The 20,558-nt window shown below is 46.5% G+C and overlaps 1 pseudogene; it reads right to left on the bottom strand.

Annotated features, from left to right (window-relative positions):
• Positions 1-15,003: 15,003 nt before the first annotated feature.
• LOC100586331 lies at positions 15,004-15,861 on the bottom strand (annotated as a pseudogene).
• Positions 15,862-20,558: the final 4,697 nt, after the last annotated feature.

Below are 20,558 nucleotides of genomic sequence, written 5' to 3' on the forward strand. Positions count from 1 at the left end.
GAATCTAGGATTCGCCGGGTGCGGTGGCTCATGCCTGTAATCCCAGCATTTTGGGAGGCCAAGGCGGGAGGATCACTTGAGCCCAGGAGTTTGAGACCAGCCTAAGCAACATAACGAGACCCTGTTTCTATAGAAATAAAAAAATTAGCTGGACGTGGTGGTGCACACCTGTGGTCCCAGCTACTCGGGAGGCTGAAGGAGGAGGATCACTTGAGCCCAGGACTTCAGGGTTATACTGAGCTCTGATCATGCACTGTATTCCAGCCTGGGTGACAGAATGAGACGATGTCTCTAAAAAAAAAAAAACAAAAATGGATTTCTCTGCTACCGGCTTCACTGTGTGCTTTGTTTCAGAGATTGAGAACTCTTTCTAACTTGTTCTTGGCTTCCCGAAAGTCAGCCTAGCCTCATATCCTCAAGGCCAGCTTATCCAGCCTGTATCAAGAAGTCCCTAGCCTGGCCGGGGCGTGGTGGCTCATGCCTGTAATCCTAGCACTTTGGGAGGACGAGGCAGGCGGATCATGGGGTCAGGAGATAGGGACCATCCTGGCTAACATGGTGAAACCCCGTCTCTATTAAAAATACGAAAATTAGCCAGGCGTGGTGGCGAGCACCTGTAGTCCCAGCTACTTGGGAGGCTGAGGCAGGAGAATGGCGTGAACCTGGGAGGCGGAGCTTGCACTGAGCCAAGATCGCGCCACTGCACTCCAGCCTGGGTGACAGAGCAAGAGTCCGCCTCAAAAAAAAAAAAAAAAAGAAGTCCCCAGTCTTCTCAAGCTGGCAGGAGAAGGACACAAAAAAAAGCCTTCAGCCTAAATGACTTACTCTCCTGTGACTCCACGGCAAGAAAACTGGATGACTAACGTCAGTGACCTCATGACCTCACAGTGAAGAAGACAGCATTGCTAGTGATCTAAGTGGCCTTCAAGAAGGGGCATTCCTCATTACCTGACAGCTACGAGTGCTTGGAGCACACTTGGTTCAGCTCATGCCTCCTTGCAGTCTTCAAAGAGTTTGCTTCCCATATTTGTGAGCTAAGCAGCCTAAACTGTTTGGTAGATATCCTGCCAGCAAGGCCACAATGGCAGGGGATGGCAGAGAAGTCCCACATCCAAAGTACCATGGCCTGGGAACTCTGCAGCCATGCCGGCTCTGTTGCTGCGAGTCTAAACAGTTCTGCAAAGCCATCATCCAATTGGCCGAGATCCAAGCCAGCTCAAAGCTAAAAAAATGCACAGGAACAGCTGGGTGCAGTGGCTCACACCTGTAATCCCAGCACTTTGGGTGGCCGAGGCAGGCAGATCGCGAGGTCAGGAGATCGAGACCAGCCTGACCAACATGGTGAAACGCTGTCCCTACTAAAAATACAAAAATTAGCTGGGCATGGTGGCATGCACCTGTAGACCCAGCTACTCAGGAGGCTGAGGCAGGAGAATTGCTTGAACCCGGGAGGCAGAGGTTGCAGTGAGCCGAGATCATGCCACTGCACTCCAGCCTGGCAACAGAGCGAGACTCCATCTAAAAAATAATAAAAAATAAAAAAAATGCACAGGATCCTCCTCCACCAGTATAGCCATCAACGTCCTGGCAGTAGGAACCTGTGCTAGGACTGGGGAGGACACTACTCAGTATGCCACTGGGCGTCCTTCAAAATCCTAAACATGGGCCTGTGGAACTTTTGGTGGCCCTGTGGTCTAGAGATGGTCTCCCAAATTCATCAGTTCTTGAGTTATAGGTAATCTGGATAAGGATAGACAGCAATGGTCCTAAAGGCTACTATACCCTCTCTGGACCCTCTCCGTGCCTGTGACCATCACACCATCATGGTACAGGAGGGGGTATCCTAAGATGTCATGTTTCATCCCCCATACTGGACCTTTCCACCTAGTACCTGGTGAAATGCATCAATTAAGTTCTAGAGAACGCTCTGCTTCCTGACCACTGGGAAACACAGGACACCACCTTCCTTTATTCTGCAAAATTTGCACAGAGTTTACTACATTCCCATGTTTAAAACACACTGACACATCAGCCATGGCCTCCATTCCTTGTACCTTCTAAATCACCATCCACCGTATAAGCAAATGGCTATGACCTTAAGGGCTTGCACCTAAGGGATGCAGATCAGAATCATGTGAGAAGCTTTTAGGCCAGGTGCGGTGGCTCGTACCTGTAATCCCAGCACTTTGGGAGGCTGAAGCAGGCAGATCACTTGAGATCAGGAGTTCAAGACTAGCCTGGCCAACATGGTGAAACCCCGTCTCTACAAAAATAAAAAAATAAAAATTAGTCAGTGAGATGGCACGCACCTGTAGTCCCAGCTACTTGGGAGGCTGAGGCAAGAGAATCATGTGAACCCGGGAGGCGGAGGTTGCAGGGAGCCGAGATGGCATCACTGCACTCCAGCTTGGGTGACAAAGTAAGATACTGTCTCAAAACAGACATTTCAGGCCAGGCACAGTGGCACACGCCTGTAATCCCAGCACTTTGGGAGGGTGAGGCAGATGGCTCACCTCAGGTCAGGAGTTTGAGACTAGCCTGGAAAACATGGTGAAACCCTGTCTCTACTAAAAATACAAAAATTGGCCGGGCGCAGTGGCTCACGCCTATAATCTCAGCACTTTGGGAGGCCAAGGCGGGCGGATCATCTGAGGCCGGCAGTTCGAGACCAACCTGACAAACATGGAGAACCCCGTCTCTACTAAAAATACAAAATTATTCGGGCATGGTGGCACATGCCTGTAATCCCAGCTATTCAGGAAGGCTGAGGCAGGAGAATTGCTTGAACCTGGGAGGCGGAGGTTGCAGTGAGCCAAGATTGCGCCATTGCACTCCAGCCTGAGCAACAAGAGCAAAACTCCGTCTCAAAAAAAAAAAAAAAATAGCTGAATGTGGTTGCATGCACCTGTGATCCCAGCTACTCTGGAGGCTGAGGCAGGAGAATCACTTGAACCCAGATGGTAGAGGTTGCAGTGAGCCCAGATCTCACCATTGCACTCTGTCTGGACAACAGACCGAGACACCATCTCAAAAAGCATACAAACAAAAAGGCATTTCACCAAGTGAGTGAAGGGATGCCCTGCCCTGCCTAGAGGAGGACTTAGGAGGGTTTGGTTCCTGCCCCAGTTCTGGTCCTTTGCTTAGCCAGCCCAGCCATCCTCAAAAGCCAGCCCTGAGCATCATCTGACAGCCCAAGCACCCTCCCTGCCTCCCAATTTGATCCTCACCTGATCAAAGTTTTGTCTTCTCTCCCTGGTTCCAAACCTTGATCCCATGTCTCTTCCTGGATCTCTTCTCATGAATGTGAAGCCCAGTTTGCTGAACAACTTCTGGCTCAGTTTCCTCCTCCAGATCTAGTGAGAACTCCCTGATTCAGGCCCCCAGTTCTGAGGATTCCACTCCTCAATTCAGCTGCCAGGGGAGGCCCAACCCCCAGCACCTTTGTAAGGGGTAAGGAGAGGACTAAATCCTTTTGTGCTTAGCATCTGTCATTCAGCAAGGTTTCCGATAACACAGTTCCACGTATCCATGGGTGCATTATACTGATCAACTGTACTTTGCTTTATCACATCCGTGTTTTGAGCTTTTGGGACATTTCCAATCTGTTGCTATTATAAATAGCTCTGCGATGAACATCTTTATTTAAAATAATTTAGTTTCCTTTTGAAATAATTCTTTCGGACTGATTCCTAAACTCAAGATAAGTGGGTTGTTTATCTGCTCTTTTATTGTCTGACCCACATGCCTTTCCATTGGAAACACCCCCTCCTACACTTTATGGCTCTGGTGTGCCTTATTTTTTATTTATTTATTTTTTTTTTTTGAGACAGAGTCTTGCTCTGTCACCCAGGCTGGAGTGCAGTGGCGCGATCTCGGCTCACTGCAAGCACTGCCTCCCAGGTTCACGCCATTCTCCTGCCTCAGCCTCCCTAGCAGCTGGGACTACAGGCGCACGCTGCCATGCCCAGCTAATTTTTTTGTATTTTTGGTAGAGATGGGGTTTCACTGTGTTAGCCAGGATGGTCTCGATCTCCTAACCTTGTGATCTGCCCACCTCGGCCTCCCAAAGTGCTGGAATTACAGGCGTGAGCCACTGCGCCCAGCCTTTTTACTTTTGAGATGGAGTTTTGCTGTGTTGCCCAGGCTGGAGTGCAGTGGCACAATCTCAGTTCTCTGCAGCCTCTACCTCCTGGGCTCAAGGGATTCTCCTGTCTCGGCCTCCCGAGTAGCTGGGACTACAGGTGCATGCCAACATGCTCAGCTAATTTTTTGTATTGGTAGCAGAGATGGGGTTTCATCATGTTGGCCAGGCTAGTCTCAAAATCCTGGCCTCAAGTGATCCGCCAGCCTTGGCCTCCCAAAGTGCTGGGATTACAGGCGTGAACCACTGCACCTGTCCAGTATGCCTTGTTTTAAAGCAAAAGTCCCACCTCTCCTATCTCAGGAGTGAGCATGTGAGCTAATCTATTCACAGTAGATTGATAACCATTAACCACAAATCTCAGTGGCTCAATCGAATAATAAGTTTATTTCTTGGTTATATCACAGCTTAATGAGAGTTTTTTTGGGAGGTTGTTGGGGGAGGACCTGAGAAGACTTTCCTCTAAGCAGAAATCCAAGCTCCTTCCTTTTATCTCTTCCAGTGTTCTTTAGGGCTTCCTTGGAGCCCTTGATTAGACCTGAGCATGCATCCACCATGGACAAGCAAAGAGAGAGCATGGAAGATGGGGGAAAGGGGGTGCATTTTAGGATCCAGCTCAGAAGCTGTAAGCCTCTCTTGTGCCACATTCATTGTTCAAAACTAGTCACGTGCTTCCACCAGATGTGAGAATGCCTGGGGAATGTAGTTTCTCCCGAGCCAGGAAGAAATGAAACCCTCTGGTCCACACAAGGCACTGTCTTTGCCAGTTAGAGTACTTCATCCTTGAACATGAGGTTGCTCAGGAATGGGCATGGGACCTAGGCAGCTCTATCAGAGTCTTTTTTTTTTTTTTTTTTTTTGAGACAGAGTCTCACCGTGTTGCCCAGGCTGGATTGCAGCAGCACAATCTTGGCTCACTGCAACCTCCACCTCCCAGGTTCAAGCAATTCTCCTGCCTCAGCCTCCTGAGTAGCTGGGATTACAGGCGCTCATCACCACACCCGGCTGATTTTTGTAGTTTTAGTAGAGACGGGCTTTCACCATGTTAGTCAGACTGGTCTTGAACTCCTGACCTCAAGTGATTCACCCGGCTTGGCCTCCCAAAGTACTGGGATTACAGGCATGCACCACCACACATGGCCTCTATTCAGAGTCTTTTGAGGGGATTGTTGGATTGCTGTGGACTCGGGGAGACTTCTGAGGACTAGAGCTGTGCAGCTCCTGTTGCCATGGAGCTGGCAGGGTGTCTTCCCCAGCAAAGAGAGGGAGGATGCCTGCTGGAAACAAAGTCAGAGGCAGGGAGAGCCAAGAACCTCAGTTTCCTGGGCACATGCTTTGAACTCCTGGATCCAGGATCAATTCTTTTTATTTTTTTACAGAGTCTCCCTCTATAAGGGGGAGTTGTGCAGTGGCGCGATCTCAGCTCACTGCAACCTCCGCCTTGGAGCTTAAGTGATTCTCCTGTCTCAGCCTCCCGAGTTACAGGTACACACCACCACACCCAGCTGATTTTTTTTTTTTTTTTTTGGTATTTTTAGTAGAGGTGGGGCTTCACCGTGTTGGCCAGTCTGTCTTTTTTTTTTTTTTTTTTTTGAGACAGAGTCTCCTGTCACCAGCTGGAGTGCAGTGGCACGATCTCGCTCACTGCAAGCTCCGCCTCCCGTTCCGCCATCTCCTGCCTCAGCCTCTCCGAGTAGCTGGACTACAGGCCCCCACCGCCTGGCTAATTTTTTGTTTTTTAGTAGAACGGGTTCATGTGTTATCAGGATGTCTCATCTCCGACCTCGTACCCCCGCCTCGGCCTCCAAGGCGGATACAGCGGACCACCGCGCCCGGCCTCTGGTCTTGAACTCTTGACCTCAATTGATCCACCCACCTCGGCCTCCCAAAATGCTGGGATTACAGACACGAGCCATGGCACCCAACCCAGGATCAATTAATTCTTTAAGGTAATTTGTTTTTCATAGTCTATGTTGGATTTCTGTCACTTGCAACCAGAGGAGTTCTGACTAATACATGAGTCAAGAGATAAAAATATTTAATATTTTGTGAAACATATTTCTAAACTGCTCTCTAAAATAACAGCCATTTTTTAAGGCAACTTGTTTTCCCAGCTTTCATTTTTATAATTTGTTTTTAAGCACAATACCTTAACATTGCTGGGTTGTTTGTTTTGTTTTTGTTTTTGAGACAGAGTCTCGTTCTGTCACCCAGGCTGGAGTGCAGTGGTGTAATCACAGCTCACTGCAGCCTCCCCCTCTCGGGTTCAAGCAATTCTTGTGCCTCAACCTCCTGTGTAGCTGGAACTACACAGTGTGTGCCACCACGCCTGGCTAATTTTTATGTTTTTAGTAGAGACGGGGTTTCACCATGGTGGCCAGGCTGGTCTCAAACTCCTGGCCTCAGGTGAAATACCCATCTCGGCCTCTAGAGTCTCTTTTGAATGGACAGTTTATACTCTGTTTTTTTTAATTGTTTGCTTGTTTGTTTGTTTTGAGGGGGCGGTTATCCTTTCTTTTTTTTGAGACAGAGTCTTGCTCTGTCGCCCAGGCTGGAGTGCAGTGGTGCAATGTTGGCTCACTGCAAGCTCCGCCTCCCGGGTTCACGCCATTCTCCTGCCTCAGCTTCCCGAGTAGCTGGGACTACAGGCGCCTGCCACCACGCCCAGCTAATTTTTTGTATATTTTTAGTAGAGACGGGGTTTCACCGTATTAGCCAGGATGGTCTCGATCTCCTGACCTCGCTATCCAGCCACCTCAGCGTCCCAAAGTGCTGGGATTACAGGCGTGAGCCACCGCGCCCAGCTGGGGTCGGTTATCTTTTCTAACCATTAGTTAAGGATATTGACTTTATTAGTCTAGATAAAAGTGGTCTCATTTTTTCCCATTCTTTATATATGTTGAAGAGTAAACTGATATTGGCTACAATTCACCACATAGAAATGTGCACAAAGGCTGTGTTGATGGTTGGTTGTAGCAGCAATGTCTTTATTTTTTCAACAGATATTTACTTTTTTTTTTTTTTTTTGAAGCAAGGTCTTGCCCTGTCACCGAGGCGTGAGTGCAGTAGCATGATCATGGCTCATTGCAGCCTCTATCTCCTGGGCTCAAGCAATCCTCCTACCTCAGTTTTTGATTTTGTGTAGAGACAGGGTCTCACTGTGTTGCTAAGGCTGGTCTTGAACTCCTGGGCTCAAGAGATCCTCCCACCTTGGCCTCCCAAATTGCTGGAATTACGGGCATGAGACACCGTGCCCAACTGATATTTCCTTCTTATCACGAGAGTTAGTACAGCACATAGGTTGAGAGCAGAGGCTCTGAAGCCAGATTTCCTGGGTCCAAAATCTGGTCTGCATTTTACTAGCTGTGTAACCTTGAGCAACATCCTTAACCACCTGTGCCTTAGTTTCTCATCTCCAAAAGGCAGATAATATGAGAAGACTTTCTAAAGTTTGTGGGAAATGGAAGTAAGAGTTAAAAATTTTAAAAAAAACCTTATTTTTCAACATAACCTCCATCAAGTTCAAGACACTTTTGTAGGGGCGGGCATGGTGGCTCACACCTGTAATCCTAGCACTTTGGGAGGCCGAGGTGGGTGGATCACCTGAGATCAGGAGTTCAAGACCAGCCTGGCCAACATGACAAAACCCTGTCTCTACTAAAAATATAAAACATTAGCCAGGCGTGGTGGCAGACACCTGTAATCTCAGCTACTCGGGAGCCTGTGGCAGGAGAATCACTTGAACCTGGGAGGCGGAGGTTGCAGTGAGCCGAGATCACACCACTGCACTCCAGCCTGGGCAACAGGAGAGAAACTGCGTCTCAAAAAAAAAAAAAAAAAAAAGACACTTTTGTAGGTGATGATACCAGCCCTTTGGTCCATCCCTAAAGAACTGAGAGGCCTGGGGATTTAACCATGTCAATGTAGTCTTTTTTTTTTTTTTTTTGAGGCAGAGTCTCACTCTGTCACCCAGACTGGAGTGCAACGGTGTGATCTCGGCTCACTGCAACCTCTGCCTCCTGGGCTCAAGCGATTCTCCTGCCTCAGCCTCTCAAGTAGCTGGGATTACAAGCACCCACCACCGTGCCTGGCTAATTTTTTGTATTTTTAGTACAGATGGGGTTTCACCATGTTTGGTAAGGTTCGTTTCAAACTCCTGACCTCAGGTGATCCACCTGCCTTGGCCTCCCAAAGTGCTGAAATTACAAGCGTGAGCCACCACAACTGGCAGTCAATGCAGCCTTTTTTACATTATTAGCTGAAGAAAAATGGATGCCCTTTAAATATTTTTTTAAGACTAGGAAACAGGCTGGGCGTGGTGGCTCACACCTGTAATCACCACACTTTGGGAGGCCAAGCAGGCGGATCACTTGAGGTCAGGAGTGTGAAACCAACCTGGCCAACATGATGAAACCCTGTATCTACTAAAAATACAGAATCAGCCAGGTGTGGTGGTGCACACCTATAGTCCCAGGTACTTGGGAGGCTGATGCAGGAGAATATCTTGAGTCCGAGAGGCAGAGGTTGCTGTAAGCCGAGATTGCACCACTGCACTCCAGTCTGGGTTACAGAGCGAAACTCTGTCTCAAAAAACAAAAAAAAAAGATTAGGAAACAAAAAGAAGTTAGAAGGAGCATGGCCAGGCGCAGTGGCTCACACCTGTAATCCCAGCACTTTGGGAGGCCAAGGCGGGCGGATCACCTGATGTAAGGAGTTCAGGACCAGCCTGGCCAACATGGTGAAACTCCGTCTCTACTGAAAATACAAAAAAAAAAAAATTAGCCAGGCGTGGTGGCAGGCGCCTGTAATCCCAGCTATTCGGGAGGCTGAGGTAGGAGAATCACTTGAACCCGGGAGGCGGAGGTTGCAGTGAGCCGAGATCACGCCACTGCACTCCAGCCTGGGTGACAAAGCGAGACTCCATCTCAAAAAAAAAAAAAAAAAAAAAAAAAAAAAAAAAAAAAAAAAGTGCATTCCTAATTATTTCTCATTGAAATTCTTGTAAAATTGCCCTTGTTGGATGAGAGAAATGAGCAGAAGCATTGCTGTGGTGGAGAAGAACTCTCCAGTAAAACTTTGCTGGCATTTTTCTACAGAAGCTTTGACTAACTTCCTTAAAACACTCTCCTAATAAGCAGATGTTATTGTTCTTTGGCTCTCCAGAAAGTCAACAAGCAAAATGCCTCGAGCATCAAAAACTGTTGCCAAAAAAGGAATCCCATCATCCAAAAGTGGGCCAAGGACATGAATAGACAATTCTCAAAAGAAGATTATACAGTCGGGCGCGGTGGCTCACACCTGTAATCCCAGCACTTTGGGAAGCCGAGGTGGGTGGATCACAAGGTCAGAGGTTTGAGACCAGCCTGACCAACATGGTGAAACCCTGTCTCTACTAAAAATACAAAAATTAGCTGGGCGTGGTGGTGGGTGCTTGTAATCCCAGCTACTCAGGAGGCCGAGGCAGGAGAATCGCTTGAACCCGGGAGGCGGAGGTTGCAGTGAGCCAAGATCGCGCCACTGCACTCCAGCCTGGGCAACAGAGTGAGATTCTGTCTCAAACAAAAAAAAAAAAAAAAAAAAAGAAGATATACAAATGGCCAACAAACATATGAAAAAATGCTCAACATCACTAATGATCAGGGGAATGCAAATCAAAACCAGAATGTGATACCACCTTACTCCTCAAGAACAGCCATAATCAAAAAATTTAAAAATAATAGATGTCGGCATGGATGCTGTGAAAAGGGAATACTTCTACACTGTTGGTGGGAATGTAAGCTAGTACAACCGCTATGGAAAACAGTGTGGCAATTCTTTAAAGAACTAACAGTAGATCTACCATTTGATTCGGCAATCCCACTACTGGGTATCTACCCAGAGGAAAATAAGTCATTATATGAAAAAGATACTTGCACACACATGTTTATAGCAGCACAATTTACAATTGCAAAAATGTGGAACCTGCCCAAATGTCCATCAATCAACAAGTGGATAAAGAAACTGTGGTGTTGGCCAGGCATGGTGGCTCACGCCTTATAATCCCAGCACTTAGGGAGGCTGAGGTGGGTGGATCACCTGAGGTCAGGAGTTCGAAACCAGCCTGACCAACATGGTGAAACCCCATCTCAACTAAAAATACAAAAATTAGCCGGGCCTGGTGTCACGCACCTGTAATCCTGGCTACTTAGGAGCCTGAAACAGGAGAATCACTTGAACTTGGGAGGCGGAGGTTGCAGTGAGCCAAGATCGTGCCATCGCACTCGAGCCTGGGCAATGAGAGTGAAACTCCATCCCTCCTCCTCCCAAAAAAATTAGGTATGGTGGTGCACGCCTGTAGCCCCAGCTACTTGGGAGGCTGAGGTGGGAGGATTACTTGAGCGGAGGAGGTCAAGGCTGCAGTGAGGTGTGATCATGCCACTGTACTCCAGCCTGGGCAACAGAGTAAGGCCCTATTTAAAAAAAAAAAAAAAGTGTTTTTTTAAGCAGAATTCATGTTGCTCTGATAGGGGCTATTTTCAAACAAATGTCTTATCCTTAGTGCCTCAAACCAGATCCTGTTGTGAAAGGTTATGACAAATTAGTATGCATTTATTTTGGTACAAAAAATGTTTGAAATCCATGCATAGTATTTTCATTCATTATATGCATTTTTAGTGAATTTTTTGAAGACTCTTCATATCTACCACAAGAATTTTTAAATGAGGATTAAAGGAACTAATGTATGTAGAGGCTGGGTGTGGTGGCTCTCACCTGTAATCCCAGCACTTTGGGAGGCCAAGGCGGGCGGATCATTTGAGGTCAGGAGTTCAAGACAGGCCTGGCCAACATGTTGAAACCCCATCTCTACTAAAAATATAAAAACTAGGCCAGGCATGGTAGCAGGCACCTGTAATCCCAGCAACTTGGGTGGCTGAGGCACGAGAATTGCTTGAGCCTGGGAGGCGGAGGTTACGGTAAGCCAAGATCGTGCCATTGCACTACAGCCTGGGGTAACAGAGCAAGACTCTGTCTCAAAAATAAAAATAAAAAGTTTTTTTAAAAGGGGGGAATAAAAGAGGCTACTGCAATTTTCCAAGTTAAAAATAGTGGCCAGCATCGTGGGCCTGGAGGCTAGCAGTGGAAGCAGCAAAATGGAGTCAGATTCAGGATGTTTTGAAGATCGAGATGATGGAATTTGCAGGTGGATAAAATGCAGAGAGTGTGCAAGAGAGAAAAAGTCATTAAGGATGACTCCAAAGTTTTAGCCTGAGCAACTGAAAGGAGAATTGTCATTAGCTGATGCAGGGAAGACTAAGGGAGGAACAGGTTGGGGAAGATCAGAGTTTAATTGTAGACTTGTTGGGCTTGAGATACCTAGTAGATATTTGGGACAGGTGCAGTGGCTCACGCCTGTAATCCCAGCACTTTGGCAGACTGAGGTGAAAAAATCACTGGAGCCCAGGAGTTAAAGAGCAGCCTGGGTAATAAGGTGAGAACCCCATCTCTACAAAAAAAATACAAAAATTAGCCAGGCTTGGTGGTACATGTTTGTAATTCCACCTACTCAGGAGGCTGAGGTGGGAAGTGGCAGTTGAGCCCAGGAGGCAGAGGTTGCAGTGAGCTGTGATTGCACCACTGTACTCCAGCCTGAGTGACAGAGCCAGACCTTGTCTCAAATAAAAAAAAAAAAAAGAAAGATATTCAGGAGGGCAGCTGGGTATACAAACCTGGAGTCCAGTGGGGATGATCCAGGTTGGAAAATTAAGTTTGAGAGTTAGCACATAGATAATATTTAAACCCAAGAAACTGCATGAGATCACAAGCAAGTGACTATAGATGGAGGAGAGGTTCGAGGACCACACCCCAGCACTCTTCAGCATTCATTGTTTGGGAGATGAAGAGAAACCAGCAAAAGAAACTGAAAATGAGGGGCCAGCAAGGCAGGAGGAAAAGTAGCAAGAAATCGAATTGGCAGAGCCAAATGAAGAAAATAGATGGAGAAAATGATCGACCATGTCAAATGCCACCAACAGTTCAAGACAAGTAAAGACTGAGACAACCATTGGATCAGCAACATGAAAGTACTTGGCAACTGGAACAAGGGCAGTTTCAGAAGAGTGGTGGGAGCTCAAAGCCTAATTACAGGGGGGTTAGGAGAGAATGAGGGAGACAAATTGAAAGAGGGAGTATTGACAACTCTCTCAAGGGATTTTGCTCTCAAGAGGAGCAGAGATTGAGAGTACAAGGTGGAGGGTCCCATGACCTCAGGAGTAACAGACAAGCCTGGGAAACACAGTGAGACCCTATCTCTATAATTTTTTATTTTTTTTAGATGTAGTCTCACTCTGTTGCCCAGGCTGGAGTGCAGTGGTGCAATCTTGGCTCACTGCAACCTCCGCCTCGTGCCTCAGCCTCCCAAGTAGCTGGGATTACAGTTGTGCCCCACCATGTCTGGCTGATTTTTGTACTTTTAGTAAAGGTGGGGTTTCACCATGTTGGCCAGGCTGTTCTCGAACTCCTGAACTCAAGTGATCTGCCCGCCTTGGGCTCCCAAAATGCTGGGATTACAGAGATGAGTGCCCAGCCTACATTTTTTTTTTTTTTTTTTAATTAGCCAAGCATGGGGTGGCAAGCACTTGTAGTCCCAGCTATTTGGGAGGCTGAAGTGGAAGGATCATTTAAACTCAGGACGTTGAGGGTGTAGCAAGCTGTGATCACACCACTGCACTCCAGCCTGGGTGACAGAGCAAGAACCCCTCTCACAAAAAGAAAAAAAAAAAAAAAAAGCAGAGAAATGCGGGCAGAAATAGGAGGGGCTTGTGGGATGGATCTAGAGAGAGGTTTTAACATAGGAAAAAGAATACCATGTTTATATACTGACCCAGTAGTGAGAGAAAGCATTCTTGTTAAAGTTTCTAATAAACTTGTTTTTCAATATCCGTTATTCTTACTATTATAAATTGCTTTACAGGAAATATTTTCAAAATTTGAAGGTTTATTGGCCCAAGATGATCAAGTGATGACTTTTTCTGGTATACTAAGGGTAAAATAATTTAAACAGTACACAAAGGTATAAAATAAAACAATGGCTTATGTATCCCTCCAGAAACTTTCCTGTCATATATCAACAAATGTGTTTATATGTATATATACCATTTTCTTTTAATCTGCACAAAAGCAATTGCACTTTTTATATATAGAATAGTATCTGTCCTATATATAAAGCCTCTGAATAGGAAGAACTTCACATGAAGAAAGCTTTTGCCACTTTAAGAAAGGTGTGAAAATGCCAGGCATGGTGGCTCACATTTGTAATCCCAGCATTTTGGGAGGCTGAGGCAGGTGAATCATGAGGTCAGGAGTTCGAGACCAGCCTGGCCAACATGGCAAAACCCCGTCTCCACTAAAAATACAAAAAAATTAGCTGGGCATAGTGGCAGGCACCTGTAGTCCCAGCTACTCGGGAGGCTGAGGCAGGAGAATTGCTTGAACCCGGGAGGTGGAGGTTGCAGTGAGCCCAGATCATGCCACTGCACTCCAGCCCTGGTGACAGAGACTCTATCTCAGAAAAACAATTAATTAATTAAAAAGGATGAAAACAATGTGGCTCTATATTATTTCAAGAATTAAGGTCTCAATCACACACCAGTCTTCCAAGTCAGTATTGTTTTAGAGTGTCTATGTTATTTCTCTTTTGAGAAACACTTCTTCTCTTTTTTATTGAGACAGAGTCTCAGTCTGTTGCCCAGGCTGGAGTGCAGAGGGGCCATTTTGGCTCACTGCAACCTCTGCCTCCTGGGTCCAAGCGATTCTCATGCCTCAGTCTCCCGAGTAGCTGGGATTACAGGCATGCACCACCACACCCAGCTAATTTTTGGATTTTTAGTAGAGACAGGGTTTCAACATGTTGGCCAGGCTGGTCTCAAACTCCTGGCCTCATGTGATCTGCCCATCTCGGCCTCTCAAAGTGCTGGGATTACAGGCATGAGTCTCTGCACCCAGCCAATAAACATTTATTTTCATTGAATGGCTCTTACGTGTCTGTTCTGAGAGCCCCCAGCTAAACTGGGGTTTCAGTACCAGAGCAGCTAGCAGCCCTACCCTAATGGGAAATGAAGGGAGCTGGGCATGGGTGTCTACAGTGCGTCTCTCATAGGGTACTTCTTTAACCTGGTGGAAGGTCTAATGCTTAGTTGTCCAACCTGTGCCCAGGGGCCCCTTCACATGGGAAATGTGTTTATCCTGGCAGACACTCCTGTGGCTGTTGTCTGGTCTGTGTTCAGTTTATGATTGTCTAACCATCGCTTTGATGCTGAGAGCCCAGCCTTGTGTTCTTCCCAGTGTCCCTGGAAAACCTAGGTAGCCCCTGGTTCTTCAGATGAAAGGCACCCATTCAATCCACCACAGTAGGAAATGTGATCAAAGGTTTATCACTTACAGATCCTGGGCAGGGAGGGCGCCATGAGTCAAGAGTGTCATCCTCTGTCCTCAGGTCAGGCAAAGCAGAAATTAAGAGTCAGGCAGAGAGTGAGAGAAGCAACTAGTGGTATGTATAAGAGAATAGTGTGGAGTCCTGGTAAGTAAGCGAAATGAGGACGGGGTCCCAGGTGGGGGAGAACAACGAGCAATTGTTCTGAGAAAGTGCTAATCACAAACTTGTGGGCACAAAGAACTGTTTGGCATGTAACCCCAGGATTACAACCTTGTTCTGCATGTAGCCCCCTCCTGCAAGACCCTATAAAACCTCCCTCTAGCCCCTGCCCCTTGGCTGACAGTCCCTTCTCTGCTGTGCTGCCCATTACAACCTTGCAACATATTTTCACACTTTCTCTAATAAATCTGCCTTTTTTTTTCTTTTAATTGCATTTATTTTAATGCTAAATTTACTCCTGTGCCATCAGTTTTTGTTTCTTCAGTTTCTTCTGGTATATCTTTTTCTTCTGGGCAACCTCCTTTTCTGGTTTAGGAACAATCTGTTCCTTTTCAGTAAGGATCATCTCAGTGTGGCAGGGAGAGCTCATGCATGGGTTAATCCAACCATGAGCTCTGTAGGTCCAATGGCCCTTCTTAGGTGCTTTGTTCACTTGGATATGCTCAATGACCAGAGAATCTATATCTAAACCCTTAAATTCAGCATTACTCTCTGCATTTTTTTTTTTTTTTTTTTTTTTTTTTGAGATGGAGTCTCGCTCTGTCTCCCAGGCTGGAGTGCAGTGGCACGATCTCAGCTCACGGCAAGCTCCGCCTCCTGGGTTCATGCCATTCTCCTGCCTCAGCCTCCCGAGTAGCTGGGACTACAGGCGCCCGCCACCATGCCCGGCTAATTTTTTGTATTTTTTAGTACAGACAGGATTTCACCGTGTTATCCAGGATGGTCTCGATCCCCTGACCTCGTGATCGGCCCGCCTCGGCCTCCTAAAGTGCTGGGATTACAGGCGTGAGCCACCGCGCCCGGCCACTCTCTGCATTTTTAAGCATGTGCAGCAAAAAGTCAGCACTCTTTTTGGGCCACTGACCTTGTGCCCAGCCCCACTGCTTGGCCTGGGCACCCCTGCCAACTCCATCATTGTAACGTTGAAATGGTACGCACTGTTTCTTTCAGATACTTCTTGGCTTTTTGTATATGCATACGCTTGATGGCCTGCAGTTTCATGAATGTTCTTAAAGTGAACACGAAGATTTGAACCTCTTGATTTGCATGATTTTGTGGGGTTCTCCAGGTCAAATGAATAGTGAACCATTTTCACAGATTACCTCAGGCCACTTAGGGAAAGAGGAATAATGGTTAAATCTGCCTTTCTTTACCTACAGCTGTCTTGGTAAATTCGTTTACCACCTGCAACAAATAGGGTGTCACTTAAAGTTGAACCTAAAGCCCCTTTAAGTTCGTGGGCAAATGCCTGAGTAGTCTGTTTAAAGGAAGCGATGGGAAACCAGGGAGCCCAATCTGCTAGGCGGGAGAGATGCATTGAAGTTCTTATCTCTGGCCACCAGCTTGAGCCATTTGGGCGTGGTGTTTCACTTCTAATTCCTAGGTAACAACCTTTACTGTGTTGTTCCGGTTACATGTCGAAAGTGAAGCTGGTTCCTAAATGTTTCCTGGTTGGTTTGGTTTTTATTTAGTATTGTCAATGGATCGTTTTCTCCTCACTGACTTTTCCAGTATATATCTCCATATATATTTTATATGTCTATATATATCTATATATCTTTTACATGTAGATATATATACTGGAATATATATATATATATAAAATATATACTGCTAAGTGTGTGTGTGTATACTTTGACTAGTGTAGTGAAAATGTGTGTATATATATATATATATATATATACTGTTACTAGTATGTATACGTATATATACCATATATATACATATATATATTAGTTAAAAGTATATATCTATAGGCCGGGTACGGTGGCTCATGCCTGTAATCCCAGCACTTTGGGAGGCTGAGGCAGGCGGATTACGAGGTCGAGTTGAAGACCAGCCTGGCCAACATGGAGAAACCCCATCTCTACTAAAAATACAAAATTAGCCAGATGCAGTGATGCATGCCTGTAATCCCAGCTACTTGGGAGGCCAAGGCAGGAGAATCACTTGAACCTGGGAGGTGGAGGTTGCAGTGAGCCGAGATCACACCATTGCACTCCAGCCTGAGCAACAAGAGCGAATTTCCAACTCAAAAAAAAAAAAAAAAAAAAAATCAGCTAGGTGTGGTGTCATGCATCTGTATCCCAGCTACTCAGGAGGCTGAGGCAGGAGAGTTGCTTGAACCCAGGAGGCAGAAGTTGTAGTGAGCTGAGATCATGCCACTGCACTCCAGCATGGGTGACAGAGCGAGACTCCTTTCTCGAAAAAAAAAAAAAAAAACCTCAGCTTCCCAAAGTGTTGGGATTATAGGCATGAGTCACCATGCTCAGTCTAGTTTATATTAATTCAGTTGACTCTTACAACCTGAAATCTTGCTAATCTCATGGCAGACTCAAGTCATTTTTAGCTTGATTTTCCAGAATATAAATATATTGACTGCCAAAAGTGACATACGTACTTTTTTCCTCCCAATTCTTATATATCTTACTTTTCCTTCATGGAGAGTTATCACAAGCATTTCAAATATAGTTAAGTACTAAATTAAAGTGAGTTAAGAGGGCTGGGCATTGTGGCTCATGCCTGTAATCCCAACACTTTGGGAGGCCAGTGAGAATGGATCACTTAAGACCAGCCTGGCCAACATGGTAAAACCCGGTCTCTACCAAAAATAAAAAAAATAAAAATTAGCCGGGCATGGTGGGGTACACCTGTAATCCCAGCTATCTGGGAGTCTGAGGCAGGAGAATTGCTCAGACCCAGGAGGCGGAGGTTGCAGTGAGCCGAGATCACGCCACTGCACTCCAGCCTGGGTGACACAGGGACAGTCACAGAAACAGATAAGTAAGTAAAATAAAGTGAGTTAGGTATGTGAAATTAATTAAACTACATTAAATTATGTTAGAGCATCTTGGTTGATACTTGACAAAATTATGTATATATTTATAGATAAATAGATAGATAGATATAGATAGATTTGGAAATCCAAAATTACAAATAAAAGCTAAGTGAAAAGTAAAATCTTGGCTGGGCATGATGGCTCATGCCTTTAATCCCAGCACTTTGGGAGGTTGAGGCAGGCGGATCACGAGGTCAGGAGATCAAGACCATCCTGGCCAACATGGTGAAACCCTATCTCTACCAAAAATACAAAAATTAGCTGGGCGTGGTGGTGCGTACCTGTAATCCCAGCTACTTGGGAAGCTGAGGCAGGAGAATTGCTTGAATCACGGAGCTGGAGGTTGCTGTGAGCTGAGATTGCGTCACTGCATCCCAGCCTGGAGACAGAGCAAGACTCTGTCTAAGATAAAAAAAGAAAGAAAAAGAAGAAAAAAATCTTTTGTCCATATGACCTTTCCCTTTTTTTAAAGACAAACAGTTTCTTGGACTTCCTTTCAGAAAAACAAATAATTATATGTGAGAGATGTATCTATTCACAAGCTCTTAATTATACATCTTTATTTATTTACTTTGAGCCAAGGTCTCACTCTGTTGCCAATGTTGGAGTGCAGTGGCGCAATGACAGCTCACTGGCAGCCTCAATCTCCCAGGCTCAACCTATCCTCCAACTTCAGCCTTCCAAGTAGCTGGGACTATAGGTGTGTGCCACCACCATGCCCAGCTAATTTTCTGTATTTTTTTGTAGAGATGGGGGGGTCTTGCTGTGTTGCCCAGGCTGGTCTTGAACTCCTGGCCTCAAGTGATCCACCCTCTTCATCCTCCCCAAGTGCTGGGATTATGGGTGTAAGCCATTGGGAAATAATGCATCCTAAGGGAAGACAGCTTCAGGAAGACAAATTTGGCACAATAATAAGCCCCAGGTGATGGAGTATAGGGGTGGTGCCTGTCCCTCTTACCAGTCTAGTTTCTTTTTTTTTTTTTCCTTTGAGACAGAGTCTGGCTCTGTTGCCCAGGCTGGAGTGCAGTGGCGGGATCTTGACTCACTGCAAGCTCCACCTACTGGGTTCACGCCATTCTCCTGCCTCAGCCTCCCTAGTAGCTAGAACTACAGGCACGCGCCACCACGCCCGGCTAATTTTTTGTATTTTTAGTAGAGACGCAGTTTCACTGTGTTAGCCAGGATGGTCTCGATCTCCTGACCTCGTGATCCACCCGCCCTGGCCTCCCGAAGTGCTGGGAATACAGGCATGAGCCACCACGCCCAGCCGTTTCTTTTTCTTTTTCTTTTTTCTGAGACGGAGTCTTGCTTTGTTACCCAGGCTGGAGTGCAGTAGCACGATCTCGGCTCACTGCAACCTCCACCTCCCGGGTTCAAGCGATTCTCCTGCCTCAGCCTCTGGAGTAGCTGGGATTACAGGCATGCGCCACCACGCTTGACTAATTTCTTGTTTGTTTGTTTTTTGAGATAGAATCTCACTCTGTAGACAAGGCTGGAGTGCAGTGGCGCGATCTCGGCTCACTGCAACCTCTGCCTCCCGAGTTCAAGTAATTCTCCTGCCTCAGCCTCCTGAATAGCTGGGATTACAAGCGCCGGCCACCATGGCTGGCTAATTTTTGTATTTTTAGTAGAGACGGGGTTTCACCATGTTGGCCAGGCTAGTCTTGAACTCCTGACCTGAAGTGATCCACCCACCATGGCCTCCCAAAGTGCTGGGATTATAGGTGTGAGCCACCACGCCTGGCCTACTGGTCTAGTTTCTAACCCAGCCATCTGGAACACAATGTCCCTGGCCTGAGCTATCTCAGTCCCTAGGCTAAATATGAATAAAATCTAGAAAGCTTTCTTCTTTTTACATGTATAACTTTTTTTAGAGACAGGTCTCACTCTGTTGCCCAGGCTGCAATATAGTGGTACGATCGGAGCTCACTGCAGCCTCCACCTTCTGGGGTCAGGTGATCCTCCTGCCTCAGCCTCCTAAATAGCTGGGACTACAGGCTTGCACCACCCCACCTCACTAATACTTGAATGTTTTTATAGAGACAGGGTCTTGCCATGTTGCCCAGGCTGGTCTCAAACTCCTGGCATAAGCAATCCTCCTGCCTTGGCCTCCCAAAGTGGTGGGATTATAGGCGTGAGCCACTGCATTTGACTAGAGCTGTTTTCAATTTGAACTTTATAAGATATAAGCCCAGAAGCAATGATTTTTCCTTTCACTTTGTCCATGTGGGAAAGTATGTTGGTAAAGTCGGGAGAGTGGCCTTGCTCCCCGCTTCTATGAGAACACACCAGGGAAGATAGCATGGCTTCAGCCCATTGAGTTTGCCAGGGAATGGAGTGCTGCTTTGGCCTCCTGTTCATCAACATGGGTGGTGCCCAGTGCCCTCTGTCATCTTGGCGATGCTATAGTACCTCATGATTCAGTCAAAACTAATCCAGGTGTTGCTAGAAGTGGTTTGTGTGTGTGTGTGTGTGTGTGTGTGTGTGTGTGTGTGTTTTGAGACAAAATCTCACTTTGTCACCCAGGCTGGAGTACAGTGGTGTGATCTCGGCTTACTGCAACCTCTGCCTCCCGGGTTCAAGTGATTCTCCTGCCTCAGCTTCCCGAGTAGCTGGGACTACAGGCGCGTGCCACCACATCCGGCTAATTTTTTATTTTTAGTAGAGACGGGGTTTCACTATGTTGGCCAGGCTGGTCTCAAACTTCTGACCTCAGGTGATCCACCCACCCCCCAAAGTGTTGGGATTACAGGCGTGAGCCGCTGTGTCTGGTCTAGAAGGTATTTTGTAGATGTGATTAGCATCTATTTTCAATTGAGTTTAAGTAAAGGAAATTATCCTCAATAATCCAGGTGGAGGCCGTGTGAGGTGGGTCACGCCTATAATCCCAGCACTTTGGGATGCCAAGGTAGGAGGATCACTTAAGCCCAGGAGTTTGAGACCAACCT

This window comes from Nomascus leucogenys, chromosome 14 (genome assembly GCF_006542625.1).
Source record: "Nomascus leucogenys isolate Asia chromosome 14, Asia_NLE_v1, whole genome shotgun sequence".
Taxonomy (NCBI): domain Eukaryota; kingdom Metazoa; phylum Chordata; class Mammalia; order Primates; family Hylobatidae; genus Nomascus; species Nomascus leucogenys.